This window comes from Periplaneta americana, chromosome 1 (genome assembly GCF_040183065.1).
Source record: "Periplaneta americana isolate PAMFEO1 chromosome 1, P.americana_PAMFEO1_priV1, whole genome shotgun sequence".
NCBI lineage: Eukaryota > Metazoa > Arthropoda > Insecta > Blattodea > Blattidae > Periplaneta > Periplaneta americana.
The window spans coordinates 58,718,829-58,741,254 of record NC_091117.1 but is presented as its reverse complement, the minus strand read 5'-3'; the positions used below and the strand labels follow the sequence as shown (position 1 = coordinate 58,741,254).

Genomic DNA, 22,426 nt, shown 5'->3' with positions numbered 1-22,426 from the left:
AGGGACATACGACTAACAAAAAAACATAATATTGGTAATAACAACACATTTCGTAAACATGGATGGCAACCTTGACTTTCGTTCATAGTGTATACCAACATAAATAGAATATTTTACATACCGTATTTATTTTAATCAATGGGCAATATTTCTAAACTTTGGGACAGCATTACGTACAGAATGATATCTTCCATGGAATGGCTTAATATATAAGCACAGTCTAGTATATACAGTCCCGAAGCTAAATACGTAGTAAATATGCAAACATTAGATAGTTGCTCACCACTAGGATCGCTAATATCGCCTCATTACAGGCAATGCAAAATAGTACCGTCACAGTCTATTGTTTCTAGCACCCTCAAAACTCAAGCTTCGTGACTGTATATAGTGGACTGTGATATAAGATAATTTTAGTCGCTCTTGTCTTTGATGGAGGGCATTACCTTAAAGGAATTGTTGGCTATGATTAATCGTTAATATTGTAAAATGTGTTTCCATTCGAAATAATAAGCAGTCATCACACGTTCATTAATATCGTTTGTAGTAGAACAAGTTATATAATCTGCAGAAATCTATTAACGAAGGTACTGTACAGATAATAATGCATCACTTGGACCAGACGTCTCCAAGAGCGTACTCGCGAGTAAGCCCCTGAACTGAACCGAAGCCAGTACGTAATGAGCGCGCTCCGCCTCACCCATCCCCATCTGTACTGTACTCAATATTTATGTGCAAACGAAGAGCAGTGGCGGACTGCCGTTATCATTGAGTTGGTCGGAGTGTTCCAACGTTTCACAATGTCTTCTAATCATGGACATAGTACATTCAAGGTGAATAGGAAGACAAATTGTTTGTGTTAGTGGGGAGAATGTGAAATGCTTAATTTGTTGAAAATTCTTGAGCGTATGTTGAAATTCAACATGCAACCACAATACTCGACTCTTCATACAGAATATCATACAATACATAATAATCAGTGTATTACAATACGTTTACACTCAGTTCCGCATGACAAACATATGTTTGTAGTTTCATTTTGGGTGAAATGCGTAGGCCCACAAATATTTTGATAAATATAAAACAAGAAAATACAAACACAAATCACACACGTGTCCTCAGTCTTAAACTGAAAAATGCTTCTTGCTAGCTATGTTCTAGCTTGGAATATTGGAAAATCAATGAAGCACTTCACAGAAGCATCATTTGCAAAATAGTGCATACAGGACGTTACTAAAATACTGTGTCCAGAATAAAGTCAAAGTTTAAGAAAATTAAATTGTTTCCAATTACAGTTCAGAGAAGGAATTTCAAGATTGTAAATGTAATTGAATCTGAAGTCGAAACCACAATTAACCAGTTTGTAGCTTACTCAATTGCATTGGACGAAAGCACAGATAGAAATGACAGAGCTCACCTTGTCATTTTCATCCGAGGAGTTAATGAACATTTTACTGTGTCTGAATGTATTCTAGATGTAATTACAAAATACAACTGGAGAAGATCTTTTCCAGGCACTGAAAGCCACCATAGAACAGAAGAGGTTGAATTTGCAATGGCTTGTGTCAATAGCAACAGACGGGGCTCCAGCTTCATAGTATGTCAAAATAATATACAACGTATGATAATTCTTATTCTTTTGATGTTATTATTTGTAAACATAAGCAGACCGTTGCCACGATCCCCCACTGATCGCTCCCATCTGTTGAGGTACGAGTCTCTCCCCCATCTCTAACCTTACAGCACACTGTGTTCGGCGGGCAGCATCGAAAGCACGAATGACGATACGCTTATTGGAGACGTCTGACTTGGACTAACTGGAAGTTACCATTGGTCTTTAGGGTATTTTCAGTTAATTTTAGTGTTCTGAATCCGATTCTGTATTGAGATGTTCTGCATCACCTCAGATTTTTCTAAACTTGCTGAGAGTTGAATTTTTAAACATATTTTAAATTCATAATGTAACTTAGGTCTAAGCTTATGTAACTGTATCTATTTAATGTAAGCGTTAAGAACATGATTCTTACTTAAGGTTTCTATATGACGTCAGGTTTATAGGGTAAAGGTTGGTAATATTGTGATACTAATAATATATATAATAGTTTTTTTGAGAATTTTTTATAATCTTACTAAGGGAGAAGAAGATCAGTGTTTTGTACTACTGTATTAAGTGAACTTTCGTGGGCAACTTTTTGCACAAAACCGGTCCTTCTCTCGCTCAGTAAAATTTAAAATAATTGTCAAACAGAACGATCATATTATTATTAGTATCACATTACCAACCTTTACCCTATATCATTTTTTAAATAAAAGTAACAAATTCCAAACATAAAACAACAAAATGAAACCAAGTCCATTTTTTTGTAGGAGTCAAATAAATTTAGAGAGATTGAAAAGGAAAAAGTAACTTATTTAAATATTGAGACAAAACATAAATACTACAAATTCATGTGAAGGTCACCAATAGACCCCTATACAAGATCCCTTGCAGATTAATGACTTCCCTTCGGAATACTGTTTTTTGTCGGTACACTTCAACAGGAAGTAGACCTACTTCATCAAAATTAGATAGCAGTAATAATAATAATAATAATAATAATAATAATAATAATAATGATAATAATAATAGTTACAATAATAATAATAATAGTTACAATAATAATAATAATAATAATAATAATAATAATAATAATAATAATAATAATTCGGTTATTATATTGAAAACAAATAAAAATTTGTTGGAAAATGGAAATACAAACAGAATTAAAATGTAATTCAATGCACAGTAGAGACCAATCACAAACTCGTGGCACCTGCGCGAAAGACGAATGGGCATCCACTTACATGGACTCGCCCAAGAATCTTGCTGGGGGTGTTTGAACAGTACGCTCTATGAGTAAGCAGTCGCTCGCACACCGAACCCCCACTCCGAAGCCCCAGAAAGAAGCTCGCGGATGTTGGTGCCACGAGATTCCGATCGGGCTCTACCACAGTCATTAACACGCAATGCCCAACATATAATGCCACAATAAAAAGTGAATAACAAATGTCTGAAGACTAAACACTAGTAGTCAGATATGATAAGATTTGAAGAATTCACTGATATCCAGAAATATGCGTGCTTTCACAAATTCGTTCCTAAGGGAAAAAATTATGTGAGCAACTGTAATATTGTAAACTCTGCTTAAGATAGGCACTGTATGAGCAGGAGAAGGTAGGTCAACGTTTTTGCAGTGTGGATAAACCTCCTCATTCCACGTCCACAAATCGATTCCTCGTCAGAGAGAAGCAACTGCGTCCAAAAATTCTTAATTCATAGAAGGTAGTGCTCTTGCCCCCAGGTACAAGGCTCCACTGGTTTGTGGCTTCGAATTCCGCTTGGGCTAAATACTTTGTTTGTAATCTTACGAGGTTTTCTACACCCATAATACCAATGTCATGTAATCTCATGGCGAACCCTCGGCTTCTACTCTGAAAATACTACCTCACTGTAACGAATTTCATCGTCACTAAGTAAGTAATAGTTGATAGAGCGCCGTTAAATAACAGATTAAAAGATTGTGTATTTCAAAATAATCATAAAAATTAGTTGAATCTATTACGAAAGGATTCTTACTTTTGAAGTATCATAACAACATTATCCTTAGGCGGAAATATCAATGTCAATGGGAAAATGGGAAGAGAGACATTTAAAAGCTTCTTACTTTTAGTATCTAATGTACATCGTTGAGTTGATGGGAACAAATAATTAACTCTTCATTTGTATTCATATATCTAGTGTATTTGTGGGAATTTGGTCCATATATCTTAAATATAAAATTTAATTTAACAGATATTAATTGATTACTAACATTTCTCGCACGAAAACGCGTTTCCACCAAGAAATATTGAGGTTAAGAGACAATGTTTATGTGAGCTCTAAGCCTGTTGGGCACTTGTCTCACTCCGATTTTCCCCATTTCATTTGACGAGAATTGGAGAATTTTGAAGGGAAAGCCGGGAATAACTTAGATGTAACTTAATAGCTACCACACGAGAGGAGGAGAAACACGAAAGAAGAGCAACACGTCAGGGTCTCACTCCGATGACGTTAAAGCCGGTACACCGAGCGTGGAGCGCGTGAGCGCCGCGGTTTTCGCGAGCGAAGGGATCCGAGCCCTTGCATTGTGCTGTACGAGTGACAATCAGCGCGGAGAATACAAAGAAATATGAGAAGGCAAAGGTTCAGATTCAGAAGGTTTGAATTTGTAAAAATGCTGAAACTTATGTGGGGCTGGAAATGCTGTTTAAGCGGTCATGCGTTATTATTTTCTCTTTGTAAATTGGTAAATAGCGTGCTGTACTCAAGTCAATAACACTCTTGCGAAATATTGCGTGCAATGGAACTGGTTTGATAAATACGGACAGACAGAAGAAGGCACCTAGAAACAGAGTACAGTACGTTGTGTTGTATCAACATACACCAGTATTGATTCCCTCGTTCTTCACCAGAGCGGACAAGTAAACTTTGAAATTACTAAGTTTTTTGAATGTCTGGAATATTGATTTCATAAAATAATTCACTGTTCTGTTAAGTCGATGATAGAAAATGTACCACACTCCGAACCACTCCGTAAGCCAGAATTACCAATTCACACACAATCTGAATAGAATACTCAAACTTACTCCTATTATAACCTGACTGTTAATTGACCCTAATTTACTATTACTGACAGAGACAATTCTGTCCGACGTCGGGGTTGTATCCGGTGTGGCTTAGTGGATAAAGCATCAGCACGTAGAGCTGAAAACCCGGGTTCAAATCCCGGCGCCGGAGGGAATTTTTCTCCGTTCCATTACTCTTTCATCGTATTACTGAAAAGCCTACTAACAAGGAGATGCTAAATTTTGACAACTCATTCTGAGCATGGGTTACCAGAGGCGTTAAGATCAAGATCAGGATGAGTCCTAACAGAAGATAGGGCTTGATAAATTAAAGAAAATCAAAACCTTGGCACACATGATCAATATTGCGAGTATGACAAACTTTGACGATATACACTTACCCTAAATCATTCTCTATATTTATAAAGACAAATTGCTTGCTTGGAAGACTCGATGTTACCTTGAAAGGGATGGGTTCTACTAACGAACTTCAATAATTCTTTAGTATTAAGGTGAATAAATTATTTACTATTAATATATGGTCATAGGTGAATGCTAAGAAACTCTGTAAAAGACATGGAGCACTTTAACCCGGACCTGCTCACCGTCATTTTGAAAGGATAGTAGTCTTTTTTTTTATAATTTATAATTGATGTGTATTATTAGTGTGCTCTTGACAGTTCTAGTAGCTCTGTTGATATCACTCTTTAGGTTTGGAGAGAAACATTCTACCAGGCACGTTTATTTCAAATGTTGAAGTTTTTATGAACGTTTCTAAAAATATTGGACTCGTCAAAAATAGCCAAGAACACGGATGTGATAAGATAAATAAAACAATATAATATTAAATTGCAATTGATATAAGATTATAAAGATTAAATTTAGAAATTTAAATTTAACCTATGCAGTACTATTCTTATGATGACATAAAATATACAAATATCCTTTCTAAATATCGTTAATTCGTTGCATATTTTCCAGTATATTGTTAGTAAAAAATATGGTTTTATTTAAAAAGTAATGGTGATCTTGAAATTTCGTAACCACTTAATCACTCAGACACTTTCATCTTGATAATTACAAGCAGACACAAGTGCTGTCAAGAAATATTACGGTACCTGTTAACTCAACAACAGAGAAGGTATTAGCGACTGGCATAGCTCAGAGATCATGGGTCGACTGTACCCCGATGGCTACGCTCTGTCGGTATCTGATGCAACTGCAAACATGTGAGATACCGAAAATAAAGGTGGAAAAAGTAATTAGTTATAATGTATTAGTTATGTTATGTTATAACCGTATGTCTTTTGTTTTAAGTATCTCCTTAAGTGTTAAATTGTTGTTCTTATATGTGCAGATTCTAATATGATTAGGGTGTGATTTTATGGTGATTATTATACCGTGATTTCGTAATTTTGGTAAATATTTCCTAAAGAAAGTAGCAATTTCGTATATATTTCGCACCTTAGGGAACTTAGCTACGGTAGTCGGTCATTTTTTTTGTCTAAGGATTTACATCTATTATCGCCGCGTCTGTGGCTGAAATGCTAGCGTACTGGTCTTCTATGCAGGCGGCCAGAGTACGGGGTAGTACGGGTTTCCGACGCTGATGTAGGAAGGGCGTGACGCTCCGGGCTCCTGGGGCTCATTAGACTACTCGCAAGCGGACGGACTAGCTCTATCAGGGGCTGGGACAGATTGGCCCACTTGTCAGCTTCGGATTCACGAATGTCACCCAGGCCACCTGTCGGACATCGACAGTCATCGAATATAAGGGCGTACAATGGTCAAATCGTGTCTAAGTTTACGAGTCCAGCTCAAGAAAAGAATGCCAACTGTACTTAATTGACTACAATTTTCTAACTGCGGATATGTCGGCATTCTACTTATTATTATATTGTTACAACTACTTTAGGATAAACATTACAGCTGGAAAGAGCGCAAAGCTGCCACTAACAAGCAAACGTTCTGACGGAGGCAGATAAAAAAGTTAAATTTTTTTCTTCCACCATGTTAATAATGTCAAAAGACGTGCTTATACAAATTTTGGCCACTCGACCGCAATTACGAGGGCCGTAAAAAAATAAGTTCGCTAGGAGTCGCTAACAGAAAAAAAAGACACATTTTCATTGGACAAATTTATTGGAGCGGACATAGCAATTGTTGAGCTATTTTTCAACATGTTTTCCATTGGAATTGAGAGGCAACTTGTCTAGGGAAAGAAAATCCCAAAATCAAACCCAACTCAGACCGGCCTAGCAAGCCACCTGACATGTAATTTTAGAGTTCCGAGAAACACAAGATGATAGCCGGACTGAACTTACTTATGACTACTAGGCAATGACAAAGGAAAAAGCGAATACGGAAAAATAATACTGTGAGATTCTCAACATGGAATATAACATCCTGAAACACAAGAGACCAAGAAATACTAATGCAGTTAGAAGAAGAGAAAATAGATATATGCTCTATTTCAGAAACAAAAAAGAAAGGGAAAGGCATCACAAGAATAGGAAATTATATTTTTGCATATAGTGGTAAAGACAAAAACAAGAGAGCGAAAGCCGGAGTTGGAATTTTACTCCATGGTAAATATGAACAAAATATTGTAGATATAGATTATATTAATGAAAACATGATGGTAGTAAAATTGAATTTCAGTGGGAATCTCCTCTATATATTTAGTATGTATGCTCCTGACATAAGTAAACCAAAACTAGAACGTGCAAAATTCTATGTAGATCTGCAAGATCAATTAGATAAAATTTCTACTAATGATCGAATACTTATAATGGGGGATTTGAACGCTAGAATAGGAAACAAGGCTATTAATGGAATTAATCAACGTTTTAATGAAGAAATTATTAATGATAATGGAGACATGCTAGTGAAATTTTGTTGTCAAAATAATTTAAGGATTAACAATACATTCTTCGATCATGACTTAAAATATAAATATACTTTTAGAGGTTCCCGAGGTACGGAGTCGGTAATAGATTATATAATAACCAACAGAATGTTTAAACCAACGGAAATATTGATGTAAGAACACTGAATTCGGCAGACATAGGCACTGATCATATGCTACTGCTTGGTAAGCTAAGATGGGATCTCCTAATAATTAAACGGCAGAAGTCAGAATATATGGATAAATTTAACATAGAATCAATGGACTATACGTCAATTAGAGATCTATATGCCAGACGTTTAGCACATAAAATCGAAGGAAATAAAATAGATATTAAGGATAACGAGGAAACAGCACGGAATAAGATAAGAAACAACATTTTAAATACAGCTGAGGAGACACTAGGAAAGAGGAAGGTGAGAGTTTGTCCTCCTTCAGAAGGGTATAAAACGCCATGGTTTACAGAAGAAGTTAAACAATTAGCTCAACAAAAGAAGTAAGCTTTTATTAAATTTAGGAGTACACAAAAAATAGAAGATAGAGAGATATATAAGAAAATTATAAATGAAACTAACATAAGAATAAGACAAATAAAAGAATCCCATTGGGAAGCATTTTCAAAAGGAATGGAGTCGGATTTATATGGTGCGCAAAAAAAAGTTTGGCGAATGTTAAAAAATAGAAGAGCTGCGATAAATGATACAATAAACAAATAAAATCAATGAATCTACATGGAAACAGCATTTCACACATCTCTATTCTGATGACATTATACTTGACAATGATAACCAGGAGACAAAAATTATAGAAGAAATAATAAAAGAAGAAAATTAAGAATTTCAAATAACAGAAGAAGAAGTTCAAGTGGTTATGAAGGAACTAAAAGGAAGAAAGGCACCAGGAATAGATGAGATAAAAAACGAATTCCTAAAATATGGTGGAAAGAAACTAATAGAGGAAATAACTAAATTATTTAATATTATACGAAAAAATCAGAAAATCCCCAATGAATGGAAAACAAGTGTTACCGTACCTATATACAAAAAAGGAAATAGGGACGACCCAGAGAACTATAGAGGAATTACTCTTCTTCCTTCTGTGATAAAGTTAGTAACGAAAATATTACACAGAAAACTTCTGTCATATATATGTATTAGTGATGAACAACAAGGATTCAGACCGAATAGAAGCACAACAGATGCAATATTTATAATAAGGCAAATAGTAGAAAAGGCAATTGAATATACAACACCTGCTTTTCTATGTTTTATAGATTTGACAAAAGCCTTTGATAGAGCTAAATTAGAAGATATAGTAGAAATCTTGCAAGAGAAAGAAATACTAAGAACACTAATAAATTTGATAACGGATATAAATACAAATACTGCAACAAAGATTTCTATAAATGGGAAATTTACGGAAGGCATTAAGTGTGCAAAAGGAATAAAACAAGGAGATTCTCTAAGTCCTTTATTGTTTAATCTGATAATGGATAAAATTATACAAAATGTAAAGTGTCTTCCAGGTTACCAGATGGGAAATAAAAATTTTAACATAGTATGCTATGCTGATGACGCAGTTCTGATTGCCAGAACAGAGGATGAATTTCAACGATTACTTCATCGATTCGCGACAGCAGCAGAAAAATTTAATATGGAAATTTCTACAAATAAAACTAAATGTATGTATATATCTAAGAACCCAATAAGATGTAAGCTGGAAGTTGAGGGGAAAATTATACAACAAGTTATAGATTTTAAATATCTTGGGATACACATTTCTAGTTCTCGTAGATTGATTGATGAAGTAAGAATGCAGGTCTTTAAAGCATCGAGAATATCAGGATACTTACGAGATTTCATCTGGAAAAACAAATATCTAAACATAGAAAGTAAAGTAAAAATTTATAAAACATGTATACGACCAATAATGACATATGGAGCGGATACAAGAGCAGACACTAGCCAAGCGAAACGACTCATGAGAACAGCAGAAATGAATACTTTAAGAACTATAGTAAGCAAAACAAGATTTGACAGAGTTAGGAACCAGGATATTAGGAAGGAATGTAATATTATAGATGTTGAGACTTTCATCACAACGAGAAAAAGGGAATGGAGCTCCCATGTGGATAGAGCTGACAACACGAGACTTATTAAGGCAGCAAAGAACCTACCCCCTAGAGGAAAACGAGAAGTGGGCAGACCTCTCAAGAGATGGATTGAGAAATAATCATCATTGACGTAGTGTGTGTAAACAAACAGGCTTATGCCTATAGAAAAGAAGAAGAAGAAGAAGGAATTGAGACATTTCTCATATCATAAGATCGACAGAGATAGGTGCAGACGCAGTCAAAGGCTGGTTCCGACTCCAGACGGCTGACTTTTACGACACAAAAATTGATCCCATGGTATGACAAATGTATCAATTCCAGTGGGGGATACGTTGAAAAATAGCGCAACAATTGCTGTATCAGTTTCAATAAATATTTCTATGCAATTGTACTTTTTTTCTATAAACGCCCCAGGGAAAATCACTTTCTGGACAGCCTTGTAATTGCGGTCGAGGGGAAAAAATTTGTTTAAGCACTTCTTTTGACATTATTAACATGGTGGAAGAAAAAAATTTAACTTTTTTATCTGCCCCCATCAGAACGTTTGCATGTAAGCTCAATTCGCCCACGATATTTCGCGTGTCACTATCCTAGCTAACAGTTTGTTACGAAAACATTCTGTAGTCCGTGAAGCATTGAAATATAAAAATATGTTTAAAACAATAACACAAGGAAAGTTTAAACAAATATAGCCTTGATAGTATATTAGATAAAAGTGAGGGGTTGAGTAACTTGCATGATAATGGTCATGTATTTCCGCAACCATAACAACAAACTCGTTGTAGTTCGAGTAACGTGATCTTATTGAAGACGTATTTTTCCTCACACCCCTTCTAGTAAACACCACAGAACGATATCATCCACTTAACGTGCGGTACCACAGTGAACTGCTAACAAGACTGTTAATTTGTGAAGTATTTTAGATTTAAGGACATTTGAATCGATGAGTAACTCATGTTTAACAAATTACTCCAATCAACCTTCTGCTTAGAGCATCGTTCTCTAGGAGAGGATTATTAAAATAATAAAGTTTACATTTAAATAATCAGTCGATTAGGAAGAAGAAGAAGAAGATTTATTCCTATAAAATATAGAATTGAAATATAATTAGTGCAGTACAATAATATTACATCAGTGAATCAATGTTAATATAATTGCCTATCAGTCCTAAAAACATAAAGAGCATACTCATAAACAAATACTAGGGGAGAGTTGGGTAGTATCGGACATCGGGTAATATCGGACATTACGTTTCTTTCATCTACCACCAGATGATAGTACCTGAATGGCGTGGTTACGTGTCTGTATGCGATAGGCATGTCAAAATCCTGCACATTGTGCAGTCGCGCACATTGTGCAACTGTCTCTGTACGATGTGCACTCTCTATTCCCCTACCTGGAGGGAGTGAATCGCCTTGGAGAGGAACGCGACAGGGCTGTACAATACCTGTAGCAGCTTTTGTTTCAGTAACACAGTTTCAGTACGAGTGCCGATTTGGCCGTGTCTGTGAATGAGTTATGATAAATAAAGTGAGGAGTTCACAGATAACGGAGAAGAGAAATTACGAATCATATAACATAATTGTTATAATGTTTTCCTCAGCCAACAATAATAATTATTTTAAAATGAAAGGCTTTCATCAGCCTATGTCGAGGTAATAGTACTGTGAGGTGACAATTTAGATCAGATTAGTAAAGTTCTCAAAATATGATATTGCCAGCACTTATTTCTCAATCAGTACTCTCACGGCAAAAGTACTTTACAATGGCGTTGTTTTGGAGTCTGTACTAACACAGCCATCAAAGGTTAGACGACTTACGTCTTTCATTTCATAAACTGGTAAGTGATGAGAATATAGTGAGGAATACATGTGAGACTCTTGAGGTTGTAAGGAGAGAAGAAAATAACTATTTGCAAGGCGGAAAAATTTTCTGGAAAAATATATAATGGCAAATTTTCCATCTCACGTCACAATATTAATTCAATATATTAATATTAATAAATTTTTTAATCTGACATAAAGAGAATATCGTCGCTTCACAACTTGTGAATTACACTTTTAATTTCTTTGAGTAACGCTCCCAATTTTTCGATAATGCTCGGAAGTTTTCAAAAATAAACTATATGTGAATTTAAATTCTAAGCATAATTTATATTTATTAATATTAATATTAATTGAAATTGACATACAGCAAAGAAATAATTTGAGTGTAAAAACTTCACAATGTCCTACTGCATGTAATTAATTGGGAGTATAATATTTTCTTCAACATTTGTGTACCATTGGTCATAGTAAATAATAATGCTCGACGAACAATGAAAGAGTAGGGTCTATTACTTTAAAATAATTAGTACCTACTACGTAAAATGAAATACTTGTTCGTTTCTTGTTGTTTAGAAATTACAGCAATTTTTTTTTCTTCGAATACTGTATAAAAATCATATTAATAAATTATGCTTTACAAACCACTACTTTGTGAAGTATAATTGAGTAAGCTTAAAGTTCTTGTATTACAATTGTCAATTGTTTTTTTCGTTCTGCTAACTATGTTTATAATGTCCAAATGTCTATTCAATCCAACCCTAGGAGCGCATAATAGATTATTGTACACCCATTCACCTAAGAACGGGTAAGAGCAACGCTTGATTGATGCAACCTGCACAGACCGGCGATCCGCGCACATAACTGCACATTTAGAATCTGATTTCTGACATGCCTGGTATGCGACATCACAGAAACGTAACCATGTCATTCAGGTACTATTATCTGGTGGTAGATGAAAGAAACTCACTGTCCGATATTACCCGATGTCCGATACTACCGATCAATGCAAAACTAATTCCAGCATTTCTATCGCACATCGTTACAATTATCCGTATGCTTCTTGACTCCATACAATTTTAACTTTTCTGTAATTTTGTAATGAAGTTTTGTTATTCATGTTACTAAACATTTGTTGATTTTCTATATTGTCTTACAATATGCAAAACTTTACTTCCACTATCATGATTTTCTCTCCACAGTTGTCGCAGTTCAATTTTGTCAAGTTTGTTTCATATGATGTAAACGCAATTTATTATGAAAAATATATTTCTAATATTGGCATTCCTCCTAATTAAAAAAGTTAGAGGTCATAGATACATGTGTACAATATGACTATGTTTAAGCAATTGATCGAAGGAATACGTATCGGTAACTACAATCAGATAATAAATCTGCAAAACAAGAAGAGATCTTAATATATTTATTTATATAGGCAAAATAGAAATATATATATGTGTATGAAAGGGAAAACCCAAAAATATTAATTTATCCAAACTAAAGTTGGCTTTATTCGGACGCAAAACCCTTGATCGACAGATATCCACTTTTACTTTTTCAATATGCCAAATCTAGAAAACTTGCAATTGATGTTATCGTGAATGAGGTGAGTTTTACTCATGAACTTCATTGATTCTTCAGTATTAATATGAATAAATTATTTATTATTATTATATGGCCACATATACTTACAGAGAGCTTTTGGAAGTGTATGCAAATATTGAGGTCAAATTATATTTAATAAGTCAGAGAAAAGCTGCTCTTTTATACTTCTTGCTAGTAATGAAGTCCTAAAGATTGAAATCATACGTAGCGATACCAGATTTGTCAAATCACGGATTTACGAAATACGATCTTTCATCTGATAAAAGCAAACATTTTATGTTTAAAGCCCTTCCGACTAAAAATATCGTAAGTTTAATCTCGCGAAATAACGCAAAATTGTTGCTTTCAGAACGAATTATTTTTCTTATCATTGTTTTTCAAAAGATGTTTTGATTCCTTTTATGAAATTTTAATTTAATTTTCCCAAATATTGGCATTTTTGCACAAAATTTTGTACTTAACATTCAAATTTATTTCAATACATGCAATATTCAAACGGGATTTCGAATGACTTTATTTTTAAACATCAAGTAGAAATACTGTAGTCTAAATGTTTTGTGGTGCCCATTGTTCTCATTACGACTTACAACATAGCGGTTTTGTATAAATGCTAAGAAACTCTGTAAAAGACATGGAGCACTCTAACCCGGACCTGCTCACCACCCTTTTGAAAGGATAGTATTTTTTTTATAATTTATAATTGATGTGTATTATTAGCGTGCTCTTGACAGGCTTAGTAGTTCTATTGATATCACTCTTTAGGTTTGGAGAGAGACATTCTACCAGGTACGTTTATTTCAAATCTTGAAGTTATTATGGACGCTTCTAAAAATATTGCACCGGTCAAAAATACCGAACAACACGGATGTGATAAGGTAAATAAAACAATATAATATAAAATTGAAATTGATATGAGATTATAAAGATAAACTTCAGTGGCATAAGCTATATAGTACTATTCTTCTGATGACATAAAATTACAAATATTCTTTCTATATATTTTCCAGTATATTGTTAGTAAAAAATATGGTGTTTTATTTAAAAAGTAAAGGTGATCTTGAAATTTCGTAACTACTTGGCGCAATGCACACAGAGAAGACGTGGCTCGGACATCGGGCGGACGCATGATGCCTTTTCGAGTCTCTCCCATGTAAACAAATGTATCAATGCACACAGACAGGACGAGGTGGGGGCGCGCCAATCCGAAGCCTGCGCTGCGTCTCTTTCCAGTCACGAGCGACCTTTCAAAGCGACATAACAAAATGCGCGACGATTTTGAATTTAATATTCAATTTCGTGAAGAAATTGAAAAGTATCCGTCATTATATGACCTCAATCGCTCAGATTATTGTAATAGAAGTGTACAGGACAAAGCACGGCAAAGGATCGGAAGGAAATTAAACGGAACAGGTTAGTTTATTAACAATTTATTATTAGTTTCATTGCACACACAGCATGAATTAGTGATTTTTTGCAGAAACATCACAAAATGCAAGGGTTTAATCCACGTAATATCTATCTTGTAATGGGATGGGAGCGCGTTCTTTGAAGTATTTGCAAAGATATTCCCTGATGTATTGCGGAGTTAGTCTTTTTGGTTCTGGTACGTTCATGGAGTTATTACTATAACATTGTCATTACGGGGACTTGAAAATGTTCCATCACACTTCCTTATGACATTGTGCAAGACGCACATTGCTTGGATGATCACATCAACTTTAGAAGGATGACAACAAATAGAGTTAGTCAGTGCCCTGAATTTCGATGTCAACATACTGAATGCACATTCTATGGATTTTCGTCCTCTAGACAACCTAATATTAAATATTCTCCGTTCGTCCGTCAAATGTTTCCGAGAAAAAGGTTTCATTACATTTCTTTTAAGTGGGAACGCTTCATCTGCAACAAAATAATAAGGAATAGTTTGTGTTTCTCCAGGTAGTGGAGTTGATTCAGGTAAATGGAGACGTTCTTGTTGCATAACTTTTCCAAACTTATTACACTGAAATGCCCGTCCATCACTGTTTCGTCCGTATTCACCAATATCCACCGTCACAAATAGGCCATCCGCATCTGCCACAGCCAGTAATACTATAGAAATGAATCCTTTATAGTTCACAAAGGCAGAACCTGAATTTGGCGGCGCTTTCATTCGAATGTGCTTTCCATCTATACTCCCAGTACAATTGGGTAAATTCCACAGTGTGTTGAAACGTTGAGCTATGTCCACCCATATCTCTGTAGTAGGTGTAGGCATGAACTCTGGCTGTAATTTGTCCCAAATAACCTCAGAGCTTTCTTGCACAATGTTTCGTATCGTGGAGTGTCCTTTTAGAAAATAGAATGATAGTGCTTTAAATGAACATCCAGTCGCATAGTACCTGTAAATGAACAAAGAATGTTATTTAATTATTTATTAATACATTTTTAAATTTTAAAATTTATTGATGTGTCATTCTGGCAAATCAGTATTTAAATTATTAATTTTTCGATACATAAGTGTATTTATTTTGTTTTCAGTAAGCGACTGCAAGGAGCGTTGGAAAAATATTAGAGGACGATACTCCAAGTATAATAAGAAAAGAGCTTAGCCCTCAGGTTCTAGAGTTAAACCAGTAAAAGAGTATTATCTGGCACCACATCTACAATATTTGAAAAACTTTTTGAAATCTCGCCCTTCCAAAGGCAACACAATGACAAAATAAATGCAAGAGAAACCAAACAACGAAGAGGATGACCATGCAGTCTCCGACGATGATGACGATGACGACGATGATGACGATGACGACGATAATGATAATGATGAACATGATCCGTTGCCTCAATCTCTTCTTCCAACAACATCATTTCTTTCTCCTCGTATCGTCCCTCCTAGAAAGCCGTCTCCACCAGTAACCAGTGATAAGTATAGGAAGAAAAGAACACGAACTTTGAGTGATGTAAATGATACTGCCTGTAACTACTTTGAAGAAAGAAGAAAGAGTTTGTTGAACAAGAACGTTACCGAACGTGACTCTGATGTGGCATTCTTACAAAGCGTTTTACCAGACATGAAAGCCATGAATATTGTTATCAAAAACAGAAATTTAAAATGGAAATCCTGCAATTAGCAGAGCAAATTCTTGAACAAAATGCTTCTAACTATTCCACGGACAACGGTTCTCTTAGCAAGGAAGTGATCGCTCCATCAAGGTGTGGCGTCATAAATTTGGAGTCAGTCAACGCAACTCCAACATATGCCACTTTATCAACATCGTCTGCAAACAGCACTGCTTCAGGTCAGTCATCAAAAGAGGCATTGATTTCTATGCGGGAGAATATGACAGAAAATAGTTTCAACTTATGTAAATTTTTAAGTTATAAACAATAAAACAAATCACGATTAAGAGGTGTGAAAGTTTACTCCTCAGAATACTTTATTTCTTCCTAGGAGTTCAGAGATGCTGCAAAAAATATGGTATGAGACTTATAATTTGTAGAAAGTGATGCATTTTGAAATATGCAACTTTCTTTTGTCAAAAGGATGGAATAAGTAAAAATAAATATTATATTGATAGTAACATAAATATCACAATTCTTATAGAAGTCTAATATAATGATTTGTTTACTAATTTCCATTTCTAAACAAACAATTCTAGAAAATAGGAATTTCATCCATTATCTCCCTTAAATGTATTGTAATGTATTATGTAATATAAAAATAAAATATCTGGAAATTAAGGGTTTTGTTTAACTTACCTCAATGTTATCAAAATCCTCTCCTCTGGACAAATAGGCTGTCTCCAATTTGTAGCTTTTTTTTTTAAGGCTGTCCGTTAATTTGTGTGATAAGGTATAGAAGCATTGATGGGACATTCTGTAAAAAGTCTGGAAACGATCCGGATACATGTTCAATTCTTTCATCACATCGAATATACCATATTTCCTTCCCTTCTTCAACCACAAAGGGTGCACCCAAAATCTTCTCTGTGTTTGAATATTAGAGAGTTGTACGAGAGCCAGGGCATCCTCATCTTCTGAAGAAGACATTACGGAAGCTGTGCGACGCGCAAGTGTCGCAAGGTTTTTTGACTCTTCAGTATGCTTTGCTCAGTCATGTCTGCGTCATGTCTCCGCCAGACGTCCGAGCCACGTCCTGACCACGTCTTCTCTGTGTGCATTGCGCCTCGCCGCGTCTCTGACTGAAGTGCTAGTGAGCTGGTCTTCCATGTAGGTGGCCTGGGTTCGATTCCCGTCCAGGTCGTGATGGAATTTGTGGTGGACAAATTAGACGTTGCGCAGGGTTTTCTCGGAGAACACCTGTTTCCCTCTATCATTCCACCAACGCTCTCCATCTCCCTGGCATTTCACTTATCATCGGCAGTAGTAAACATAAACCGAGGTGAAGTCTTAGTGTTAGTACGGGTTTCCGACGGTCATGTGGGAAGGGCGTGACGGTCGGGGGTCCTGGGGCTCATTAGACTACTCGCAAGTGGACGGGACCAAGCTCTATCAGGGGCTGAGCCAGATTGGCCCACTTGTCAACTTCGGAATCACGAATGTCACCCAGGCCACCTGTCGGACATAGACAGTCATCGAATATAAGGGCGTACAATGGTCAACCATGTCTAAGTCCACGAGTCCGCCCACGTGAATCAAGCCAACAGTAGGCTACTTAATTGACTACAATTTTATAACTGCGGGTATGTCGGCATACTACTACCTATTATTATATTGTTACAACTACTTTAGGATAGACATTAGTATTGGAAAGAGTACAAAGCTGCCACTTCATAGCATTTGGTCCACAATATTTCGCGTGTCACTATCCGAGTTTTCATTTTGTTACGATACAATCTGTAGTCCGTGAAGAAGTGAAATACAAAAATATGTTTAAAACAATAACACAATGGAAAGTTGATAATATATATTAGATAAAGGGGAGGGGTTTAATTAACTGTCGTGATAATGTTGCTGTTTTTCCGTAACTATGACAACAAACTAGTTATAGGTCGAGTAGCGTGGTCTTACTGAAGACGTATTTTTCCTCACCCCCTTCTAATAAACACCATAGAACGGTATGGGCCACTTAACGCACAGCACCACAGTAAACTGTTATCAAGACTGTTAATTGTGGAGTATTTTAGACGTAAGGACATTTGAATCAAAAAGCAACTCGTGTTTAAGAAATTACTCCAATCAGCCTTCTGCTTTGACCATCGTTCTCTAGGTGAGGATTATTAAATAATAAAGTTTGTGTCCTTTTTTCATTTAAATAATCAGTCTATTAGGAAATAGGAAGAAGATATATCCCTATAAAAATAGAATTAAAATATAATTAGTGCAATACAATAATATTACATCAATGATTCGATGTTAATATAAATGCCTATCATTCTTAAAAACAATAAAGAGCATACTCATAAACATATATTAAGTACGCTATATTATACGAGTGTTTCATAAAGTATTACAAATTTATCTCATCGATTATACAGGCTGGAAATGATATAACTGTGTAGGTTGAAGGGCGACATAGAATACATTAAAATAAATAAAAAAATATAGTGTGTAATTGCTTTGTACAAATATTGTTTTTCAATTTTTACCTAAAAATTACATTATTCTTACGCACTTATCACAAAAATTGTTACAAATCATACGACGTTAGGAAATTGATTATTTACAGTTTAATTTGCATCCTAATGCACTGTCTTAAAGAATTTATTTACAAGAGTGGAGTCATTTGTAACAATTGTGATAAATGAGTGAGAAATTGTAATTTTGTAGTTAAAAATCGAAAAAAAGTCTGAACGAAGCAATTACGGAATTCACAACACATTTCTGGCTTCAGAATATTAGTTAATTAAAGAAATGATACTCCTGAATAGTTCATTCTTTATCTGTAATATTCTTTTACCCTTAAAACTGAAGAATACTGGTATTTTACAAACAACTTCAAATTAGTGTAATTCTGAAAATATTGAGATTAGGACACAGGTTTATATGATATTTTTTGATCTAAACGTCCTCGGAAATAAATTCTGTAAGGGACGGTGAATGCTCGTGTATATTTCTTGCAATAAAATTCCTCCTAATTCGAAAAGTTGGAACTGTTAGATACATGTTTGCATGCATTTTTTAAACGATTCGTCGAATGAATGTGTATCGGTATCTACAGTATATTATTCGACATCAAATTTCATACATACTGCATATAGGGTGAACTGTAAAATCGTTGACAACATTAAGATGTTTCCAATAAGTTTTTATTTGTTATCTTCATTAATTAGCGTCATTTTTTCATTTTAATTACTGGAATCTGGAGGGAATAGTTCAGGGATTATAATGACAGGTTTGAAACCTTTCATTAAAATATCAACTTCACTAAATTATATGCACCTACATATAGTTGTTAGCATTACAGTCATGAGCAAGCTAACGTAATCCAATCTTGATCTTCTGACATTTGCCAAATAACAGGTTTGCTAACTGCACAGTCTATACACTTGTGACAGAAATAAAATACCACATTCGTTAGAATTGAACAATCGAAATCCGTATTTTAATGGTTTCCGTGCATTCAAAGCACATTCATTTTTTAACATGTGATTTAGGTTTTAAACTGTCTTGGGTACCAATGCATGATTTGCAGTCTGACGACTATTGATGTTCGTTTTCTAAGTTACTGTTTATTTTCTGTTGAATTGTGGAAACATCAGTGATAAGCAAAAATGGAGGTCCTGATTTTTTCTTAGAAGCTGGTTGTTTAAGCTTCTTTGTTGTCAATTTACTTTCTTCTCTTTTGCGTTTTCTTTCCATTTTAGCTTCCTCCTCTTCTTTTTTTCGCTTTTTTTTTAAGCAAATCCTTCCAAGATCTACAGACTATTACAAAAAACATTCCTTCTGCATTTCTTTAAAACTTTCTTTTAAGTGTGCTTGACAATTTATTACAGAAATTCTTGGAGGGGCGAAGCAACGTCCTTGCTTCCGTTTCTTACATTACTTGTCTTTTAGTCCTCTCCATGTGCTTCTTGAAACTTTGAAATTCAATTTTCTGTTGTTGTGCCAACATTTAACTCATTATGCTTACGGAAACATGTTTTAGTGTTTTTTTATTATAAATAGCATCTTCATTTTCACTATTTTTACTTTGTACTCCTTTACTTCTAACTATTTTCATTTTACACTTCTTCATTTTCTATACTTTAATCTTTCTCAGCAGAGTTTTCGTCACACACCAATAAGGGCTTTAAAAATTTTTTTTTCTTGATCAATTTGTCCATTCTCTTGATTTTAGATCTTCTACGTAAGGAACTCTCACTATTGCCTCGAATATTTGATATGAAAGTTATTTTCTTGTTTCTTGGGTTTCAGGATGATTTTTTTATCGAAGTACTTTCAAAACACAATGTCATTAGAATTCCCACAGTACAGACCACAAGTTTAGAACCATTCAACAACTGAAGTTTCTAATTTATATTTGTTCGTTGCTGCCTCTAGGACAGAAGCGAAATATTATTTTGTCAATACCGCCTCAGCATTTCCCCTGTGCCATTCTAATACTGCAGTCCTCCAGGTCATCTTCAGTGACTTGAATACAGTTACTTCGACTGCATGAATAGTCTAATTCTTGTGGCATTAGGATATAGTGCTATGAGGTGAATTTTCAGCTCTGAGCATAATATCATAATTCCTTGAAACTGCCTTTTTTACATTCCATCACGAATGGCATTAAGAGCTGCCTGAACTTCAACTGGATTGTACCCTTCTCTTTTCTTCCTCGTTATCCTTTTGTCTTCACTTCCTCTATTTCTATTCATTCTAAGTGATCTGAATAGAAATAAATTACAAATCAATGTGAAACACTTGACAGTGCCGGTAACTATCTTATCCTATCATAGGCACGGACAAAAGTAACATTGGTACTCATGGCAATTACTATTAATTTTGATTATAAATTCATGGAAAAATATGATGATTATAATGAACAATAATATTTACACGGGAACGAAAAGATCGTATTCAAAATTCTTCTAAACCCAGTTATCGGCATCGTGTTCCAACAATTGATAATTATTATTTTTATATTACAGTTATTGGCACCTCTGTTACTCGCACAAAAAATAGTCCAATAGTATGATTTTTACTATAAATGGTGAGGTACACATTATTTATAGCATTTGTATCAAAACGTTGTTTGTTGTAGTCCAGAAAAAGAAAACCGAAACTAATTCCTTAACACTCATCTATAGAAATAGCATATCAAATCAGAAGTCCAACACATTGAAGGATATGAAGCCACCATGACAGGAAACAGAGCGCTGCACGCAAGTGATTCAGGTATCAAAACATAAACAAATGACCAACACCGCATGTGTCACCGATCAATTGCGCAACATTCAAATATAATCCTTATTATAAGTCCCGGAAGCAAAACTTTATCAATCACTGTACAGATGCCAATAAATATAGCCTATGGTTTATACTATTACTCTCAAATAATTATTATTAATACTTACTTACTTACTGGATTTTAAGGAACCCGGAGGTTCATTGCCGCCCTCACATAAGCTCGCCATTGGTCCCCATCCTGAGCAAGATTAGTCCAGTCTCTATCATCATATCCCACCTCCCTCAAATCAATTTAATATTATCCTCCCATCTACGTCTCCGCCTCCCCAAACGTCTTTTTCCCTCAGGCCTCCCAACTAACACTCTATATGCATTTCTGGATTCGCCCATACTTGCCACATGCCCTGTACATCTCGAACGTCTGGATTTAATGTTCCTAATTATGTCAGGTGAAGAATACAATGCGTGCAGTTCTGTGTTATGTAACTTTCTCCAACCTCCTGTAACTTCATTCGTCTTAGTACCAAATATTCTTCTAAGCACCTTATTATCAAACACCCTTAGCCTTAGTTCCTCTCTCAAAGTGAGTGTCCAAGTTTCACAACCATAAAGAACAACCGGTAATATAACTGTTTTATAAATGCTAACTTTCAGATTTTTTGACAACAGACTGGATGATAAAAGCTTCTCAACCGAATAATAACAGGTATTTCCCATATTTATTCTGTGTTTAATTTCCTCCCGAGTATCATTTATATTAGTTACTGTTGCTACCAGGTATTTGATTTTTCCACCTCTTCAAAGGATAAATTTCTAATTTTTACATTTCCATTTCGTACAATATTCTTGTCACGAGACATAATCATATACTTTGTATTTTCGAGATTTACCTCCAAACCTATTTCTTTTCAGTTGCTTCAAGTAAAATTCCCGTATTTTCCCTAATCGTTTGTTTATTTTCTCCTAACATATTCACGTCATCCGCATAGACTAGCAGTTAAT

At 35.0% G+C, this 22,426-nt stretch overlaps 1 pseudogene; it reads right to left on the bottom strand.

The window, feature by feature from the left end:
* Positions 1-14,589: 14,589 nt before the first annotated feature.
* Positions 14,590-17,119, bottom strand: LOC138696115 (putative nuclease HARBI1; annotated as a pseudogene).
* Positions 17,120-22,426: the final 5,307 nt, after the last annotated feature.